Source organism: Nicotiana tabacum, chromosome 21 (genome assembly GCF_000715075.1).
Source record: "Nicotiana tabacum cultivar K326 chromosome 21, ASM71507v2, whole genome shotgun sequence".
NCBI classification, from domain to species: domain Eukaryota; kingdom Viridiplantae; phylum Streptophyta; class Magnoliopsida; order Solanales; family Solanaceae; genus Nicotiana; species Nicotiana tabacum.
Genome location: NC_134100.1, coordinates 84,774,181 through 84,794,235, shown reverse-complemented (window position 1 = coordinate 84,794,235; position 20,055 = coordinate 84,774,181). Strand labels below are relative to the sequence as shown.

General features: G+C 33.7%; 1 pseudogene; it reads right to left on the bottom strand.

Annotated features, from left to right (window-relative positions):
* Positions 1 to 5,027: 5,027 nt before the first annotated feature.
* LOC107775151 (septum-promoting GTP-binding protein 1-like) lies at positions 5,028 to 10,364 on the bottom strand (annotated as a pseudogene).
* Between the last annotated feature and the right edge of the window lie 9,691 nt (positions 10,365 to 20,055).

Below are 20,055 nucleotides of genomic sequence, written 5' to 3'. Positions count from 1 at the left end.
AGGCTTGAGCTGCCACCTGAGATATCATTAGCGCACCCTGTATTTCATGTGTCTATGTTAAAGAAAGCAGTTAGAGACCCGACATTCATTATTCCGATTGAGACTATTGAGGTTAATGAGGAATTGACTTATGAAGAGATTCCAATTTCTGTTATTGATCGGCAGGCCCGAAAGTTGAGAAATAAAGAAATTACCTCTGTGAAAGTGTTATGGAGAAACCAGCAGGTTGAAGAGGCCACTTGGGAGGCCGAGGAAGAAACGAAGAAGAAGTACCCTCATTTGTTTGAATAGTCATGTATTTATAAAGTTGTATTCTACGAAAATTCTAAGAGTTACCTTCTATGAATTATGTATCAATTGTATAGATGATGTTAAAGGTGTTCCTTTTTGGTAGTATACTGCTCGTGAGGCTACGGTTGGCATTGTTTTAATGTTATGTTGTGTCGTTGGTTCAAGTATATGTTGTAAGGACTAGTTTTGGTGATTCTCTGGTAGGTGGTTAGGGCCAATTGCAGAGGACACTCTACCGAAATTTCTGAAAATTTTGGGAGTTAGCGAAATTTTGGGGCCTTAAGGAAGTTAAAATGTTGGAAGAATATATAAGATCTATATGAAGTCAAGAACGATTAAAGATAATGGTTAAGGTGAAAGGAGGTTAATACTGTACCTAATAATGACTTGTAAAATATTTGAGGACGAATATTCTTAAGTGGGGGAGTATGTAACACCCCGGAAAATTTTGAAGTGTTTTAAGACCATTAAGAAGATTGGCAGGTACTAATTATATTAATTCGGGTATGAACAAGACTAATAATATGAATTATATCAATTAATCATGATAATATATGTTTGAGGTGCATTCAGAATGGTTTATGGTCTAAGAAGAGCCCCAAGGCTAAGTCATGTTGGAAATTATACGATGGGGTAAAGTTTCAAGTGAGTTCTCACAAGACCTAACTTCAAACAAGCATACCTCTAAAGATATGAAGTTTTATATGGATTATGACCTATCAAATGAAAGGTCTATGTGTCTAGTTTCTAATGCTACAAATCGTTCGTCATTTGAAGATTCCTAAAAGAAGTTATGACATTTGTACCAAAATGGTGACAGAACAGCTACGCGAATCTTGCGTAGCCTACGCACCACAGCAGTGTAGCCTACGCACCATTGCGTAGGCAAATCCAAAAACTTCCAATTTAAGGGGAATGGAAGTCCACCCTGCGTAGCCTTTGTGCGTAGCCTACGCAAGAGGCCACGCAACTTCAAGGGTCATTTTAAGGAGCTGAAAATGTGGGTTTAGAGAGAGAATGTGTTAGTTCTTCATCTTGGAATGGATTTCTAGAGAGAATGAGGAGCTCTTCCACCATGGATACACTTCAAGGTAAGTTGTTTTGGCACAAGTATAATTATATAACATCATTTAGTGATAACACTAACATTATTATGGATCAAATCCATAGGAAATTGGTTGAATCTTCAAGAACACCAAAAAGAGGAAAAGTGAGATTCTTCCACCAAAACGTAATCCCTTTCACTTGAGCTTCATATATATGTCATATTGGAGTATGGGTAGCATTTTTATGAATTTTATTTGAAGTTATAATGGGATATTGTATGAACCCTAAGGGTGGGTCTTGAGAATGCCATTTTTGGGTAAAGAAGAAGATGAATAGTGATGAATTGATATAAATACATATGTCTTGAGTCTCTAATGATTCCAATAGACTTGATAAATTAATTGATGAATAAATTTAATTGGGAATCACTATTTGGATAAGATACAATACTAGTTCTTGAAATGGATGTTCTTGAACCTAGAGTTTTGTTGGAGAAGGCAATGAATAGTGACTTGATGGTGTTGGGTAATTACCATAGTATTATTAATAACTCCAAGTGAGTATTAACTGATAAGAATTAAATTGAATAGGCTAATGGATGAGCCTATTGGATAATCTGGGATGGTTGAAGGCTCATTGCTGAATTGTGAACCCTAAATGGATATTTATGAATCTTTTCGTATTTATTTTGATGTAATTGGGATAGCTAATGGTAGGTATTGAATTGTGGGTGATATTTGGATATTTTAATCAATTGGAGCATTGTAGTATTTTCGGAGCTTGAAGGTTGAGATTGGGATTGCTAGGATTTTCGAAACATTGTAGTAATTTAAGGAAAGCTCAAATCGAGGTATGTTGGCTAAACTCCTCTCTTAGAATTGAATCCCACGGTATTCATGTTATTTATGAAAGTCACAAGTGGTTCACTATAAAAATATTGGCTATTCCGAATGAGTTGTGTTGAAAGACATATGTTCAATATGTATACCAAATGCTTTTATCATGTTATGTTATCATTTGAGAATGTGTTCAAAGTATGAGTTGTGCATTAAAAATGTTTCGACTTCAAGCCAAGTCCAAACGAAGGCTATTATGCCTAATCTTGTGAAAAATCTCTATGTTCCTAAGACTCTTAAGTGCTCACATGTGTACTAAAAATGTTGATTTGAAATTCCTTGTTGTGGATGATGATGATGATGTATGAAAGTGAAAAAAGTGAGCATGAAATACTAAATACGGCCGACGTACCAAGAATGATTTTATAATTGTGGTCACTAGTGCCAATGAAATGAAAAGATATGAATGAAGTACGAAATGAGATGATTGGTATAAAATGGATGATGTCTCGAATGAGACAAAATAGCCGATCGGGTCGTGATCGGACGCCATGTCGTACACATGATGGTGATTGTGCTGGAAATTATAAATTGAATTTGTGACTGTTGTTGATATCTCTAATGAGATGGTCTAGCCGATCGGGTCATGATCGGACTCCGTGCTAAAAGTACGGTGGTATCGATATTGTGAATATTGGTATCGTGAACGGTGGAATATTAGTATTAAAGATCTCCCAACTTAAGATATGCAAATTAATTTGAACATTGTCTTGATCCTAATTTGAGGTTTGATGTTGTTTATGGCTTCTAGTGATATTATGATTGTTATTCCTTGTATTATTTATCATTCTATTGAGAGGGTGTTTTATTATTCATACTAGTACTATTCCATATGTACTAACGTCCCTTTTGCCGGGGGCGTTGCATCTTCAATGGATGCAGTTGGTTCCACAGCAGGAGACATTGATCAGTGATAGCGGTACACCCTCTCCCCAACTGACTTGGTGAGCCCCACTTCATTTCGGGGTCATATATCTTTTGTTCCTTGTATATTGTGTTTGAGGTATAGCCGGAACCTTGTTGCCGGCATTATCATAGTACTCTTTTGTATCTACTAGAGGCTCCGTAGATAAAGTGAGTTGTATATTTATTGTTGGGGAAGTCAAACCATGTTATGTTGTGTTGGAATTACTTGTTCCACTTTAGACCATGAAAATGTGTGTAATTGGATACTTTAAAATGAAGTAACTTATGGTAATAAATTGGTATTGTATACATGGTCTCCTTATCGTATAATTAACGAAAATATATATTTGTTTTGTATTCATAAGTGAATTTGGGTAGAAAGTATCTAAAAAGCTTGCTTGACCGTGTTCACTTGGTTGAGCGCCGGTCGCGCTCCCTGAGTTCGGGGCGTGATAGGAAGAACTTAATAGGGGAGGACTAATGTGAATTGAAGCTAAAGAGAAAGTACTGGTAGTTATGTTAGTTATTATTAATGAATAAGCATTTAGTTTTAAGGGTTTTGCAGTTAGGCCCCTTGAGAGTTGATATATACACTTGGCTATTTGCCCAATACCCCATAAGTTAGTTATCTTATTTTGTTTACACGTGAGTTAAGTGGTATACTTATATCTTGTAAAGAGATTCCAGATTATGAAAGAAAAATCCTTTTTCTTTTAACTTAGTTTATTCCTTAGCAGTAGCTTCTATTTTCTCTCTAACTTCTAGCGTGCATCATTTCTCGTTGTTGTTGATCCAAGAGCTTGAAGTTTGGACTTGAAATCCAAGAACGCCATGGCGTAGAAACACACTTAAATCGTAAGAGAGATTTCACAGGTAATTTTGACTGAATAAGGCCAGTGATGTCGTCGGGTACATCTTCCATATTACAATGTTATAAAATAAATAAGAAAATAGAATAATGATAGTGATTGTCTCCTCCCCCAACTTGCGAGGGGGGAGCGTTGGTGTTAGAATAAAAAATGGTTAAGTCTCCGATGGAGTTTTGGACGGAGAAAGATAGAAGGAAGGGTGGCTAGGGTTTTCTTTTGTTCTTAACTAAGAAGTGCAAGTACATTGTACTTAAAAATTTGTTTTGAAAGGAATATGGCCAACCCACTTTGACAATGGGTCAAGATTTTATTTTGGGCCTTCTTGGTGAAGTTATTCTTATGGGCCTTCTTGGTGAAGTTATTCTTATGGGCGTACTCAGCTAAGTATGTTGAACTGACATTAGTTAGCCACTCTAAAGAGCTGTTATTTAAAAATTAGTCAATGCGTTCTGAATTTCAGTTTTTTTAGTTCAAATTTTTGGGATAAAAATGTCCTGAATTATCCTGAAATTAAAAATTTTAGTTTCAAATTTTAAGACAAAAATAAATACTTGTTAATCTCTAAACAGAAGAATCATTGTTTTGTATATCGACGTAGGTATGTACTGCGATGAATACATTGAATACACAGAAGGAAAATTTCAAATCATTCTCTAATTTTGTCGTGTAATGTATGCTTAGGAGCATGTTTAGGTTTAGCAATAGATCAAAACTTATAATAATAATAGATGAAATTAATTGATAAGTACTAACCATTTATCGTTAGTATGTACATTTAGGCTATGATTGTCGTCCAGCAGGATCCTTAAATCCACATATATGTGTCTTAACCTTCCGGAGGTGTTCTACCAACAAACATCTATGCACTTCATTAAACTTTTCTATTTTGTCTACTAAAAATTACCTTCAACTTTCACTCCCAAAATTTAAAAAAAAAAAAGAAAAAAAAAAGCTATGAATCCATAGTTTTACCAATTATCAAGGGAAAAAAGGGTGAAAAGGAATGCAATATTACAAGTTAAAGAATGCGCAACTCTTTTCTTCGTCCAGTTCTCCCTTTTTCTGGCAACGGCCAAAAGAAAAGAGTGTCAAAATGAGGTCTGTATTTACAACAGAATGTTACAGCAACAGTAGGAAAAGCAGAGTAACTCTAATCTAGAAGTCAATAATTGGTTCACCAATAGTAAGATTCCTCTGGACAGTCCAAGGCAAGTTAAAGAGTTTTGCCATGATAAACTTGAAGATCTTATTCACATTGATGTTATGAGTTGCACTCGAGAAGAAGAGAGTTGCTTTCATTGCCTTTGCATATGCCCTTGCCTGCAAAAATACCATTTCACCAATTCTCAACATGTAAAATCAGTAGGTTCAGAATGAATATGATTTAACTATATCTATCTATAGTTCGAGCTGGTGGTTCTTTTGAACGCGTTCTAAACTCCTGATTCTTAAATACTACCCTACCAGCATTTGGTTTCTTGGGTTTGTTGGGTTCGGGGAGGGGGGTCGGACCTTATTACTCTCATCACTTAAGCTATATTGATCATAATTGTACCTGTGTAACCACAGTCCACTGAATGTCTGGTGGAAGCTGGACAAAATCATCAAATTTGGTCCCAATTAGTATGGGAATAGCAGTCTGTAGTTGTCAATTGTAGAAGCAAAAGATTAGACATCTAGAAAAAGAAATTAGCTTAGCTAACAAGGTCTTTAAGTCTACAAATAATGCATATTTGAACACTAATGTTCCATCCATCATTATCTAGAAGAGCAGTGGTAATCTTTACTATTCTCCCGGATCCACTTTAATTGATTTTTTTGCCTTTTTTTTGTGATCCACAATATTTGATTTTTTCAGATATCAGGAAAGAATTTTTTTTTTTGGAGTATCTGTTATATTTCCACTGAACAAATCAAAGAAATAGTAAAGGTTAACATGGTCAATTTAATTGTTAATTAATGTTAAAATATGGATTCCTTAATATGTGTGAAAACAGCCAAAAAATCAATTAAAGTGGACCAGATGGAGGAGTAATAGTCTAATACAGGGGCAGAGGGAGAGTGTTACCTACGGGTTCGGACGAACCCAGTAACTATTTGCTTAGACATTGTATTTGTATTAGAAAATTCATTAAATATGTATAAATACTTAATTGTGAACCCAGTAACTTTTTGCTTAGACACTGTATTTGTATTAGAAAATCCATTAAATATGTATAAATACTTAATTGTGAACCCAGTAAATAATGAGTTATGGGTTAGGTTGCAGATTTAGAACCCATAAACTTTAAATCCGGGTTCAGCATCTGGGCTAATACATATTAAATCAGAATTCCATTGGTCAAGAACAACTGAACTAAGTGGTCAATTCATCATAATTGTTGTTTAATTCATTCTCAATAATTCTTCTTGAAAGTTAAAGCCAATCAAGTTTTGGTAATAACTAGTAATAATCATTTTAAGGTGAGTCCGGAATCAAAATGTGGTTCTTTTGGACTCAAATAATCAAAATATGTGGGGGGAAAACTTGGTGACCATTTTATATATAACGCCCTTTTAAAGGGCGCTATACCTTAAAGGCCGTTTGCCCAGTTAAGTATGGCGCCCTTTTAAAAGGCGCTATATGTATAAAGTCTTTTTGAAAGGCGCTATAGGTATAAAGCCTTTTTGAAAGGCTTTATATATAGTATGTGAGCCCACCAATAATTCTTCTGGGCTTAACTGACTAGTTTAATTACTAGCATTTTTATGATGTTTTTATTTCATGTATAATATTATTTTTTTCATCGATGTTAGTATTTATTTCTTTTTGATTTTTAAAATAAATAATTTTTCATTTTACATGGTACTTGCTAAATGACATGCATTTATTATTTTTGTTATCATTAGTTATATACATAAATGGCTTACGTTAAACAATATTTCATTATTAAGGGATTTTTTTCAAATGAACTAATAATATTAAACATAATAAAAATACATTAGCTCAAATCATTTTTTATATACTAATTGTCATTGCAATAATGATTCATATGTATAAGAAATACTAAAAATGTATTTACATACTTAATTATTTATGTGTCACCATTAATGATTAATTGAACAGTATTATCAAAACAAATAACTTTTCAAATTTATATTATTAAATTATTCACAATTTTATCTCCAGCACTATTTTATATTAATAATAATGCATAAAAATATAATTCTCACAATAAATAATTTATGCTACATGCTTTGTCTGACCTTGTAAGTATTTATTTATTGTCAGGCTCTACATCTATGTATAATTATACGTACTACATCTTTCCTGCGATTAACTTATGCACAGTATTATGAACTATTGGTGCGGTGAACGTGGATTAGGTATTTGATGTTAATAGTAAAAACATTTATAGATAGCGGAAAAAGAAAAAAAAACACAATATGATGTTTTAAATATTTATAAAGTCGTATTTATCAGATGTTATTGTGAAAAACTTGTCTCCAGTGATGTTAAGTAATATCAGTTATTATCACTTCATTTCAAATACCTAGTGTTATGTATGTGTATTTTATGTAAAAATTAATTCTTATTATTTATTATATCAAAAAATATAATATATTAATATACAATTAATTATATTATTTGAATGAATAGATATAAAATACTTTATTGCTATTCACAGGAATTTATTTAATATGAAACTTTATTAAAATCTTCATTAATTGCTATGCAATACGATTAAAAAAAATCAAACTATTTCTTATGTTTGTATAATAATATTTGCTTAATATAAATAAATACTATGGTAATTAGTAATAGTATGTTAAAATTTGCAATAGTATATCATTGAATCATTTATAACGTTGACCTTTTTTCACCATTTCATCTTTAAATATGGCAAAAATCTTTTATGATCAACCAATTATGTTAACAAAATATGTATGAAACAACAAAATGCAAAATAACTTAACGAATAAATATTTTAGAAGACTTGAGAATATTTATGAATGGATTTTTACAAAATCCTTAACCTCTTTAAATAAGGCAAAAATCAGTCCAGGGGAACAATTATTTGAGGTATAGCGCCTTAAATAAGGGCGCTATACCCAGTTGAACTATTGTTATGTCAGTTAAACCCAGAAGAATTATTGGTGGGCCCACATAATATATATAGAGCCTTTCAAAAAGGCTTTATACATATAGCGTCTTTCAAAAAGGCTTTATACATATAGCGCCTTTTAAAAGGGCGTTATACTTAACTGGGCAAACGGCATTTAAGGTATAGCGCCCTTTAAAAGGGAGTTAATATAAAATGGCCACCAAGTTATTTTTACACACATTTTGATTCTTTGAGTCCAAAAGAACCATATTTTGGTTCCGGACTAATTTTAAGGTGGGCATTAAGCTTCAATTATTCAAATCAAATGAGCCAACTGATTAAGTTATCATCTTCAAGAACAAAAAGTTACTGAAGTACTACTCTAACTAATGCCATTGGCTACTTTTTTCCTAAAGGAGTGAAAGTAGTTCCAACCACTGTCATTATTCAATTCCTTTTAGCTTTACTTCAATGTATCAATAAAGTCCCAACAACTGTAGTCATATTGCTGTGGAGTATTACTACGTACTTTTTTTGTTGGGTGAAAAGAAAAGGAATATTTGCTACGGCTAGTGAAAGTCTCATCCAACTTTTGCTAGATTTATTAATAAGTAAATTTAATTCTTGGTTCTAAAATTTACTCTTTTTCAAGAAAACAACATTAATTTGAAATACAAGTCAAGTTTCGCACCTGATTCCACTTTCTTGCTTCACTATACCAACTTACCACACTGCAATTGCAAATAAGAAAAAAGAAAAAGCTTTTAATAATGGACTTTTAACTTCTGTGCAATAACAATATTAGTGTAAAAAAATTTCATACCATCAGATTAAAATGACCTACTTGTTCAATGTACTCCGGCTAGTGAGATCAAACATAAAGAGAATGGCAACAGCATCTTTACAAGCAATTGGAATCTGATCAAGTGAGCTATGATCACCTACACCCAAGTTTGAAAATTCAAAACACAAATCATTCAATTTATTCAAGTTACAGTTACCACCTTAGAAGTGTCAAATTTGGCCTATACTTAATAAAATAAAACTCAAAATTAGCTAACCATATTAAGGAATTAGAAATTAATGAACATACCTCCCACATCCCATATTCTAAATGCAATTCTTGCACCTCGTACAACTAAAGTTTTATCCATCAAATTCAATCCGTTCATCTGCAAACATCTCTTTTCTTGTTCATCCCCTACATACTTAATCTGGAAAAAAGAAAATCCAAAAAAGTATTATTTCTTGGTTTAAGCATGAGAATAAACATAGTGACCGTAACACAATAGAGTTTAGACTTGCGGTCAGTAAAAAAAAAAAAAAAAGGTCCAAGGAGATCATCAGAATCTGCTAAGTTTTGATCGATAATATTATTAGTCGAGATGTGCATAAACTGATCCAAACAATAATAACAACAACAACAAAACCCAATGCAATTATACAATTGGGCCCCGTAAAGTAATGTTAGACTTTATCCCACTTTTAAAAAGGCAGAGAGGTAGTTTACTGTAGACTCTGTGCTCAAAGAAAAATAGAAAAACATGAAAACCAAATCGAAAGAAACAGAAGCTTATCCGGACACTGTTAGAAAAAATAGTAACAAAGTACAACATAGTAAGGCTAGAAAGAGATTAAGGTAAACTTACAACAAAACTTGTTTTACCAATGTGGCAATCACCCAAAATACTGATCTTCAAGGTAACTAAATCTGAATCACTATCATATCGGCCACTACAAGTTGCAGTCAAGGGATCATTTTCACCGTAGTACTCTTCACTTTCCTCCATTGACGGAGTTGCAGCTCTTCGAGACAAACGCCGGTACTTTCTTACCGGCTTCCGGCCAGTTGAGCAAATCAAAATTCTTTCCCAAATGAAACGAAAAAACTCTCTAAAGATTGAAACTTTATCGAATATTTTCCACCTAATTTTATTAACATGAACGATTTTCCGGCAGAGATTAGTCATTTTTCTGCTATTACTTGATGGATGTTTTGAGCCATATTGAGGAAATATACATAGGAGCTAATTTTGGTTTCCACATTTTGGTAGTCTTCTTCTTTTTGGAACAATTTTCTACTCTGTCACGACGTACGACAAAAAATTAAGAATGGGAAAATCTTGGGTTGTTTTAGTATGTATTTTGAGTTGGGCAGTTGACCGGTTTATGTGTGTTTTTTGGAATCTCCGGGAAATAGTCCAACTTCTCGGCTTCTTGTTCTTTATTTTGATGTAATTCCTTGGACTTGGGTATTTAGGTCAATAGAGTTAGGCACTTCCTACCATATATAGATGTTTTGTAGGGGTACTTTTGTCATTAAATTTTAAAAGTATTTTTTTGGTAATAGGATTAGATGAAGGTTAAAAAGTCATGTGAGATGATGAATATAATTGAAAAATAAAAAAATATATAATTTATATACACTGACAATATACATTATCAACGTAAATTATCTGTTTTATAGCACATTACCAACTTCTTGTTTTATGTTACTTATTCTACAAATCATGGATACACGTATTAGGTGAATTGATAGAAGAAAAAGAAAAAAAAAAGTGTTACCGTAAAGAATTAAACTCAAAGGGGGGAGGGGGGTGGGGGGAGAGAAAAAAATGGTATAAAAAATGTTTTGCAATTTTGGCTTCTTTTAAACCAAATAATACACTCGACTCTCGTGTCAATTATGCAAAAACAGAACACTGAAATGGGAAACACGTAATATACATATTTATTAGGCTACAATTAATTAAAACGGCTTGCTGCTAGGAGTCATAATTAGTGAAGCATATATAATAGTAGCTTTATAACTCATAGTTTATCCTTTTATTGTTTTAAATGGAGAAAATTTAGAAGACGAATGTTAAAGAAGATACCTAAGAACAGAGTGAGCAAAGAGGAAACAACAAATGACAGAACACGGTACTAATGGTGATGCTATGTTTGCTTTTGGAAGTTAATGGTAATTATTTATTTCGTGAGCAAAGCTTGGAAAAGGAAAACATATTTGTGATGATAATCATTTTAAGCAGAAGATATAATGATGTCATGATAGTTTTATCTGTTGTCTTGTATTATGTTAGCATTATCATAAGAAATATTTTTTAATAACAGTAGTCTCCTGTTTGCGTGTACTATCTTTGTTTTCTTTCACGATTACAAGTACATGTAATGTTGGGATTTTAAACTTGTGCAGCTTAAAGAGGATGAATGAGAAATGCAAGAAAAATAAAATATTTGAGTTTTTTTTGGAAAAGGGACATTGTCCCATATCGGAGGAAGAAAAGGCTTTTGATGGGTATATATATAATTGCTCTTCTTCTAGCTCTTAAAGAGTTAAGAAAAAGGCAAGCCTCGCGCCGTCGCCGTCGCCGCTCACTCGGCTTCGACTTCGGTCAACGATTGATTAATTAATCTTTTTGGACAAAATTCCTTTTAATTATTTAATTAATTAAATAATTAACGAAAAATTCAATCTGTTTTCTTTCCCCAACACAAAAATTTGAATCCCAGAATCTTTCCTTACGTGTTTTACGACCATTGAGTGGTTCGCAGTTCATCAAAGTTTTGGTACCAATACACTTGTGAGTTAAATCGTTCTATCCTAGGAGGATATATTCCAGCACCTCGGGTACTTGAGGGGAATAATTTCCTTAAGGATACACTGTGTATTCAGTGGGCTCGATTTATTCCTACACTGTTTTTCTTGTTTTTCAGAATCTATTTCGTTAAACAAGTATTACTAACTTTCTGTTTTATTTTTTCAGAAAGTTTAATTGTTTATTACAGCAATACAGAATAATAACAATCTTAAGGAAATTATTTTTTTTTATATTCTGTATTTTGTTTATGGAGATTAAAACCTGTGTGGTTTTCTACTCCTTCTGAATTTTACTATTCTGAATTTGAAAATATAAAAACTTCATCAGAGTATTGAAATTCGTAAGACGATTTGAAGAACATAAAAACTTCACCATTTTTCTGTAAAACAATATATATATTTATTATACATACTATTTTTTTTTTTTGTTAATAACAGTATTGTGTACTGTTCTGATTTTGCCATTAATTGAACTCTTCTGTTGTTTACAGTGAGAAATAGCAATTGATAACGGAAATTCTTCTGCGACTATTGCGGCAACGACGATAGCCTCGTCAAGCCGGACTGCTGTTCCACCGGCAGAGAAATCGAAAAAAATTTCCGGAGCCAACTTCAAAGGATGGCAGCAAAGGGTGTTCTTCTCGCTTACCACACTTGGTATGCAGAAATTCACTAGTGAAGAACCTCCAGTGCCTGCTGCGAACATGCCGGACAACGAAAAATTCATAATTGTTGAGGCGTGGAAGCAGGCAGATTTTCTTTGCAAAGGCTATATCTTAAGCGCCTTAGAGGATGACTTGTACAATGTGTATAGTGCGATGAATACTTCGAAAGAATTATGGGACGCACTTGAGAAGAAGTACAAGACTGAAGATGCATGCTTGAAGAAGTTCGTGGTTGCCAAGTTTCTAGACTATAAAATGATAGACAGTAAAACTGTTGGAACCCAAGATCAGGAGTTTCAACTTATTTTTCATGACCTTATTGCTGAAGGTATGATCGTGAATGAAGCATTTCAAGTGGCTGCAATGATTGAAAAATTGCCTCCTTCGTGGAGAGATTTCAAGAACTATCTTAAGCATAAGCGCAAAGAAATGAAGTTGGAAGATCTTGTGATTCGTCTCAAGATTGAGGAAGACAACAAAACAGCCGAGAAGAATTCTCGTGGAAATTCAACGATCATGGGAGCTAATATCATTGAGGAGACTGCTCCAAAAAGTAAGAAGAGAAAGAGGTCTTCTGGACAGACTAAGGAGCAGAACAAAAAAAAATTCAAGGGCAGCTGCTACAATTGTGGAAAAACCAGTCACAAAGCCCCTGATTATCGTTTCCCGAAAAAGTATAAGAAGAAGGGACATGCCAACATAGTGGAGAAGAATTATCACATTGATGATCTGTGTGCAATGCTTTCGGAATGCAACCTAGTTGGAAATCCGAAGGAGTAGTGGATTGACTCTGGAGCCACTCGACATGTTTGTGCTGTCAAGGAAGCATTTGTGACTTACTCTACTGCTGGTCCCGAAGAAGATCTTTCCATGGGAAATACTGCAACAGCCAAGATTGAAGATTATGGGAAGATATTCCTGAAGATGACTTCCGGCAAGGTGTTAACGCTCAACAACGTTCTTCATGTTCCTACTATTAGGAAGAATTTAGTTTCTACTTCTTTGCTTGTTAAGAACGGATTCAAATGTGTATTTATTTCTGATAAAGTTGTTGTAAGCAATAATGAAATGTATGTTGGAAAGGGCTACCTCACAGATGGCCTCTTCAAACTAAATGTAATGGTTGTTAACAGTATGAATAAAATTGTAGCTTCTTCTTATTTGTTGGAGTCAAATGATTTATGGCATATTCGTTTAGAACATGTCAATTACAAAACCTTGCGGAAGTTAATTAATTTAGAAGTTTTGCCTAAATTCGAGTGTAATAAATCAAAATGTCAAATATGTGTTGAGTCTAAGTTTGTAAAACCTCCTTATAAGTCTATTGAAAGGAATTCAAATCCTTTAGACTTAATTCATACTGACATTTGTGATATGAAGTCGACACCATCTCGAGGAGGAAAAAAGTATTTTATTACTTTTATTGACGACTGCACTCGATATTGTTATGTTTATTTGCTTAATAGTAAGGATGAAGCAATTGAAGCATTTAAGCAAGACAAGAATGAAGTGGAGAATCAATTGAATAAAAAGATCAAAATAATTAGAAGTGATAGGGATGGAGAATATGAATTTTCATTAGCAGAAATATGTTCGGAATATGGAATTATCCATCAAACTACTGCACCTTACACACCTCAATCCAATGGAATTGCGGAAAGGAAAAATCGGACATTAAAGAAAATGATGAATTCTTTATTAATAAGTTCCAGATTACCGCAGAGTTTGTGGGGCGAAGCTATCCTTACAGCTAACCGAATACTCAACAAAGTACCCCACAGCAAAACGCAATCTATTCCATATGAAAAATGGAAAGGAAGAAAACCCAACTTGAAATATTTCAAAGTGTGGGGGTGTCGAGCAAAGGTACAAGTTACTTTACCTAAAAGGGTTAAAATCGGACCAAAAACTGTTGATTGCGTTTTCATTGGATATGCTACAAATAGTAAAGCATGTCGGTTTTTGGTTCATAAATCTGATAATCCCGAAATTCACATTAATACGGTAATGGAATCAGATAATGTTAAATTCTTTGAAAGCATCTATCCGTATAAAACTGAATGTGAGCCGTTAAGTGAAAGACCTAAACGACCTCGGGAAGAACCAAAGGAAAATACTCCAAGTATAGAAGATCCAAGGCATAGCAAACGTCAAAGAACATCTACTTCCTTTGGACCAGTTTTTATGACATTCTTACTTGAAAATGAGCCTCAAACTTTTAAAGCAGCTATGTCATCTTCTGATTCAGCGTTTTGGAAAGAGGCAGTCAATAGTGAGATTCAATCAATTTTGGATAACCATACATGGGAATTGGTAGATCTTCCTCCAGAAAATAAGCCTTTAGGTTCGAAATGGATCTTTAAACGGAAAGTGAAAGCTGATGGCACTATTGACAAATATAAGGCAAGACTTGTTGTCAAAGGTTATAGACAAAAGGAAGGCCTTGATTACTTTGACACTTACTCGCCAGTAACGAGGATAACATCTATTAGGGTATTAGTGGCAATAGCGGTCGTGTATGGTTTTGAAATCCATCAAATGGATGTTAAAACATCTTTCTTAAATAGAGAATTAGAGGAAAAGATTTACATGGAACAACCTGAGGGTTTTGTGGTAACTGGTAAAGAAAAGAAAGTGTGCAAACTTGTTAAGTCACTTTATGGACTTAAACAAGCATCCAAATAATGGCATGCCAAATTTGACCAAATAATGTTGGCAAGTGGGTTTAAAATCAACGAGTGTGACAAATGTGTTTACATTAAAAACACTTCAGGTCATGAAGTCATTGTTTGTTTATATGTTGATGACATGTTGATAATGAGCAAAAACATGGCAGATATAAATGCTACTAAGCGCATGTTGGCTAGCAAATTCGATATGAAAGACTTAGGAGTTGCTGATGTGATCTTAGGAATCAGAATTCACAAGACTCCACAAGGTCTAGCATTATCACAGTCTCACTACATTGAAAAGGTACTTGACAAGTTCAAGTATTTGGATTTCAAAATTGCCAAGACTCCAATTGACGTGAGTTATGCACTTCAAAAGAATGAAGGTGAAAGTGACTCACAATTGGATTATGCAAGAGTATTGGGAAGTTTGATGTATATCATGAATTGTACACGACCAGATATAACATGTGCTATTAGTAAACTGAGTCGGTTTACAAGTAATCCTAATCACATACATTGGATGGCAATGAAACGGGTTTTGGGGTATCTCAAACATACCCAAAATTATGCTTTGCATTATAACAAATATCCCTCCGTGATCGAGGGATATAGTGATGCAAATTGGATCACTGGATCATCTGAAGTTAAATCCACGAGTGGATATATTTTCACAATTAGGGGTGGAGCAGTGTCTTGAAAATCATCTAAACAAACGTACATCGCCCTTTCTACAATGGAATCTGAATTCATAGCTTTAGATAAGGCCGGTGAAGAAGCTGAATGGCTCCGGAATTTCTTGGAAGATATTTTATTTTGGCCCAAACCTTTGACACCTATTTGTATACATTGTGATAGTCAAGCGGCAATAGGCAGGGCAGGGAGCGTTATGTATAACAGAAAATCTCGTCATATACGACGGAGACACAATACCGTTAGACAACTACTCTCTAGTGGTGTTATCACAATTGACTACATAAAGTCAAGAGATAACGTGTCGGATCCACTTACAAAAGGCCTATCTAGAGAGGCAGTTGAAAGATCATCAAAGGGAATGGGGTTAAGGTCTAGGACAAGTTATCATGACGGTAACTCTACCTAGCAGACTGGAGATCACACGAGCTAGGTTCAAAGATATCAAACAAATTTATGAATGACAGTTCAACATTGTCAAATAACTCAACCCATTCTCGTGATGAAGACAATGTTCAGAAATCGAGGTAAAGCATTAAGGCTTTTTGATGAGTCAACAAAGCTTAAAGGGTTTTTAATGATTTGCTAAATCTGGCAGGATATGACCAGATAGTGTGTCTATATGATTACACGTTTAAAAATCACCTATGTGAGTGTGAAGTGTAAGCCGCTTCAAGGGGAATGAAAGTAAAGGCCCATTCTCTAAGCACTCATAAAACCAGGCGGTGTTCATGGCTGAAACGAACACAACCGTGAGAACCATAGATGGTTAAGGATTGATTGTGTGACTTATGTTGTCTAGGTATATAACAAAGCTCGACGGTTCAAAGATATCAAATCTACCGATTGACCGAGTATATCCGATATAAGTTCACTACGGAAAGTTCAAAGGAAACCTACTTATCGAGATGCAATTAATTCTTGCATGTAAAATACACACGTGTCCATGCATTCCTTTATTTTATAGCCATTCCCTATTCATGTGGGGGATTGTTGGGATTTTAAGCTTGTGTAGCTTAAAGAGGGTGAATGAGAAATGGAGGAAAAATAAAATATTTGAGTTTCCCTTGGGAAAGAGACATTGTCCCATATCGGAGGAAGAAAAGGCTTTTGATGGGTATATATATAATTGCTTTCTTCTAGCTCTTAAAGAGTTAAGGAAAAGGCAAGCCTCGCGCCGTCGTCGTCGCTCGCTCGCTCGGCTCGGTTTCGGCTTCGGCTTCGGTTTCGGCTTCGGATCGGATCGATTGATTGATCTTTTTGGACAAAATTCCTATCAATTATTTAATTAATTAAATAATTAACGAAAAATTCAATCTGGAATAACCCATGACCCGCGACCTGGTTCGGTCAGGCCCGTTTTCTTTTCCGAATTATTTTAAATATATTTTTCCTGCAATAATTCAAACACCCCTTTTCCAACAGCCATGGCTGTTTCTGAAAGGTTGCAAACCTTTTCAGAAACAATGCTAGCAACTCTATAAATAGAGTTTGAATCCCAAAATCTTTCCTTATGAAATTTTCTGAGCTTCTTCTTCTTCTGCACAAAATTTTTCAGTGTGTTTTACGATCATTGAGTGGTTCGCAGTTCATCAGAGTTTTGGTACCAATACACTGGTGAGTTAAATCGTTCTATCCTGGGAGGATATATTCCAGCACCTCGGGTACTTGAGGAGAATAATTTTCTTAAGGACACACTGTGTATTCAGTGGGCTCGATTTATTCCTATACTGTTTTTCTTGTTTTCGAGAATCTATTTCGTTAAACAAGTATTACTAACTTTCTGTTTTGTTTTTTAGAAAGTTTAATTGTTTATTACAGCAATACAGAATAATAACAAGTAATTCTATGATTAAGATTTAGACATAATGAGAATATACCACATAGTATTTTTATCATTGCTGAGATAATTAGAATTATAATACCTTACAAATTTTAACTATTTTATTAATCACCAGGCCAGATCCGTAGAGCATCTTAGAAAAAAAAATCCATCCTCGATAAAAAGATAAAAGCCCTATGTATGTTTACTTAAACAAATAAATGAATGAATTTATATAATATATTCATACTGATGGAAAGAAAGAATTGAAACACAGTCAAGATTTGATTGGTGGATGCAGATCAAGGATATTTTAAAATTTGGCATGCCAAGGGAATAAAGTTAAAAGCTGCAAAATAACATCAGAAGGACTCATACTTTTTTTGTGCTTTTCTACAAAAGCATTTTGCTATAATTAATAAAGTTCATTTGTGTTCTTGCCTTTTCCCTGCTAAAGAGGTCCAGAAGTCTTTTTAAATCAATAAATCTCAATCTTGTCTATGGTATAAATTGATCAAGTTAGAGACCAACAAAGTGGAAAAGAATAATCTAATTAAATGTATTATAAGTTTATTCTGTTTAATAGTTTCAGCTTATAACGTAAATGGGGTGCTTAATCTAAAAAGTTTTTTCGGTAAGAGGAAAAACCCGCAGCTGTTACAATCTCTGTCACAGTCTCTGTCCTTCGGGTGAGCACTCTGTAGTGAGCACTTTGTGCGCACCGGGTAAATTCCCCCTGTGTAATAGCCTACAAATCACATATATAATTTAAACCGTACTAGGCAAATCTTGTGCGACACACTCAAACCAAAAAGTATTGAGGGGTAACTCGATCCCTAAGTCATCCATACGGAGTCCATCCTCCAAACAAACCAAAGGGTTCTTAAGCTTAAAAGTTACCAATTGTTTCTTTTGAATTTTAATTCTGTAACGTAGGTTTTATGCACCTATATATATCTTGCCCATTCAACTTTAGAATTGTGAAATTCTAGAAGCCGCCACTAATTATCGGACTAAACAGACAAATGGAAAAGTCAATGTCGTTATCAACTTTGTAACGAATACGACACGAATTAAGGTGAGATTCTTCAATCTTATCATTAAACAAAATACCCAAAATTATATTGACTCAGTCCATATTCCAATGATCTAAAGAGAAAAATAAATCCATGCATATATAGTATATGATATACTATATAGAAATAAGAATTTAGGTAGAAGGCGTGATCATGAACAATCTAGCATGCCACAGGTACAACTATTAATGATTATAACTGAAGACGACCTTCTAATTGGGTTATTAATTATACTATTTAATTTGATTGGCGCAGTACCAAGAATGATTTGTTAAGAATGTTTTTTTAATCTGTATTTTTTAAATTCATTTAGGGCGTAGGGTAGGTATTCAACCCTCCAAGGGTGGACGTTTGTTGCTATTATAAACCACCAAACTGATTACATATATACCGAAAACTGATTTATATATATATATATATATATATATATATATATATATATATATATATATATATATATATATATATATATATATATATATACTGGAACAGTTGGCCAAAATTTTCTAATCAAACAGGTCGTTCGTGTTTTTCTTTTGATAGGGATATTTTGGTTACATAGCATAGCAAACGATTTCATTGCCCGAGTCCTATGGTATAGTTAGACTGATATTTTTAATTTTTTGGGTAGTCTTTAAATAAAAGTGAAATTAGGTAAGGTTACTTGACGAATGAAATCGATGGAGAAGAGTAAACAGATACGTATATGCAAAACAAAAAACAGAGTAAATTAGGTCACACAATCTCATTGATGGAGCCCCTATAGATATGTTTTTGTGAATTTGGAAACTTGATTAATAGGTATTGATGGTAACCATATCCTATTTTAAGTCTTTCCAAGAAAACTTCAGTAATTTCATCCAAAGACCATTTTACCCATATTACTTCCTCTTCAAAAAATATCTCCAAAATTTTAGTTATTCCCATTATAACCAGCTAATTTATCTAGTGATTAAACTAATAAAGGTCTTATAATCATTGAGATAATGAATTCCAAACAGCTAAAGATACAGATGCAACTTTTCTATGCTTTGCTTGCAAAAGGTATTACAATTCACTTGTTTTACTCTTGTTTGATGAGATATTGATTGCTCAGTATTTTAAGTTGGCGATAGCCAAAAGCAAAAGTGAAAGTTGGAAATAGAGATAAACATCGTATGAACCAAAAATGATGATGCATTTAAATTATGGTTGCTGAAGAATATTAATCACAATCACAATCATTAAAGTAAAGAAGCCTACATTTTTTAGTTGATAATTGGGATTGCATATTGCACAAATCACCTTCACTCGAAAAACACTAATGAAAGGAAGAAAAAAAATGAGCAGCCCATCAAGATAACATTTGACTCTGACAATTTTAAGTTAGAAAGAAATTTAAATCTAAAGCAACTTTACCCAACTTATTTGTTTTTTTTTTTTTTTTTTGCTAAAA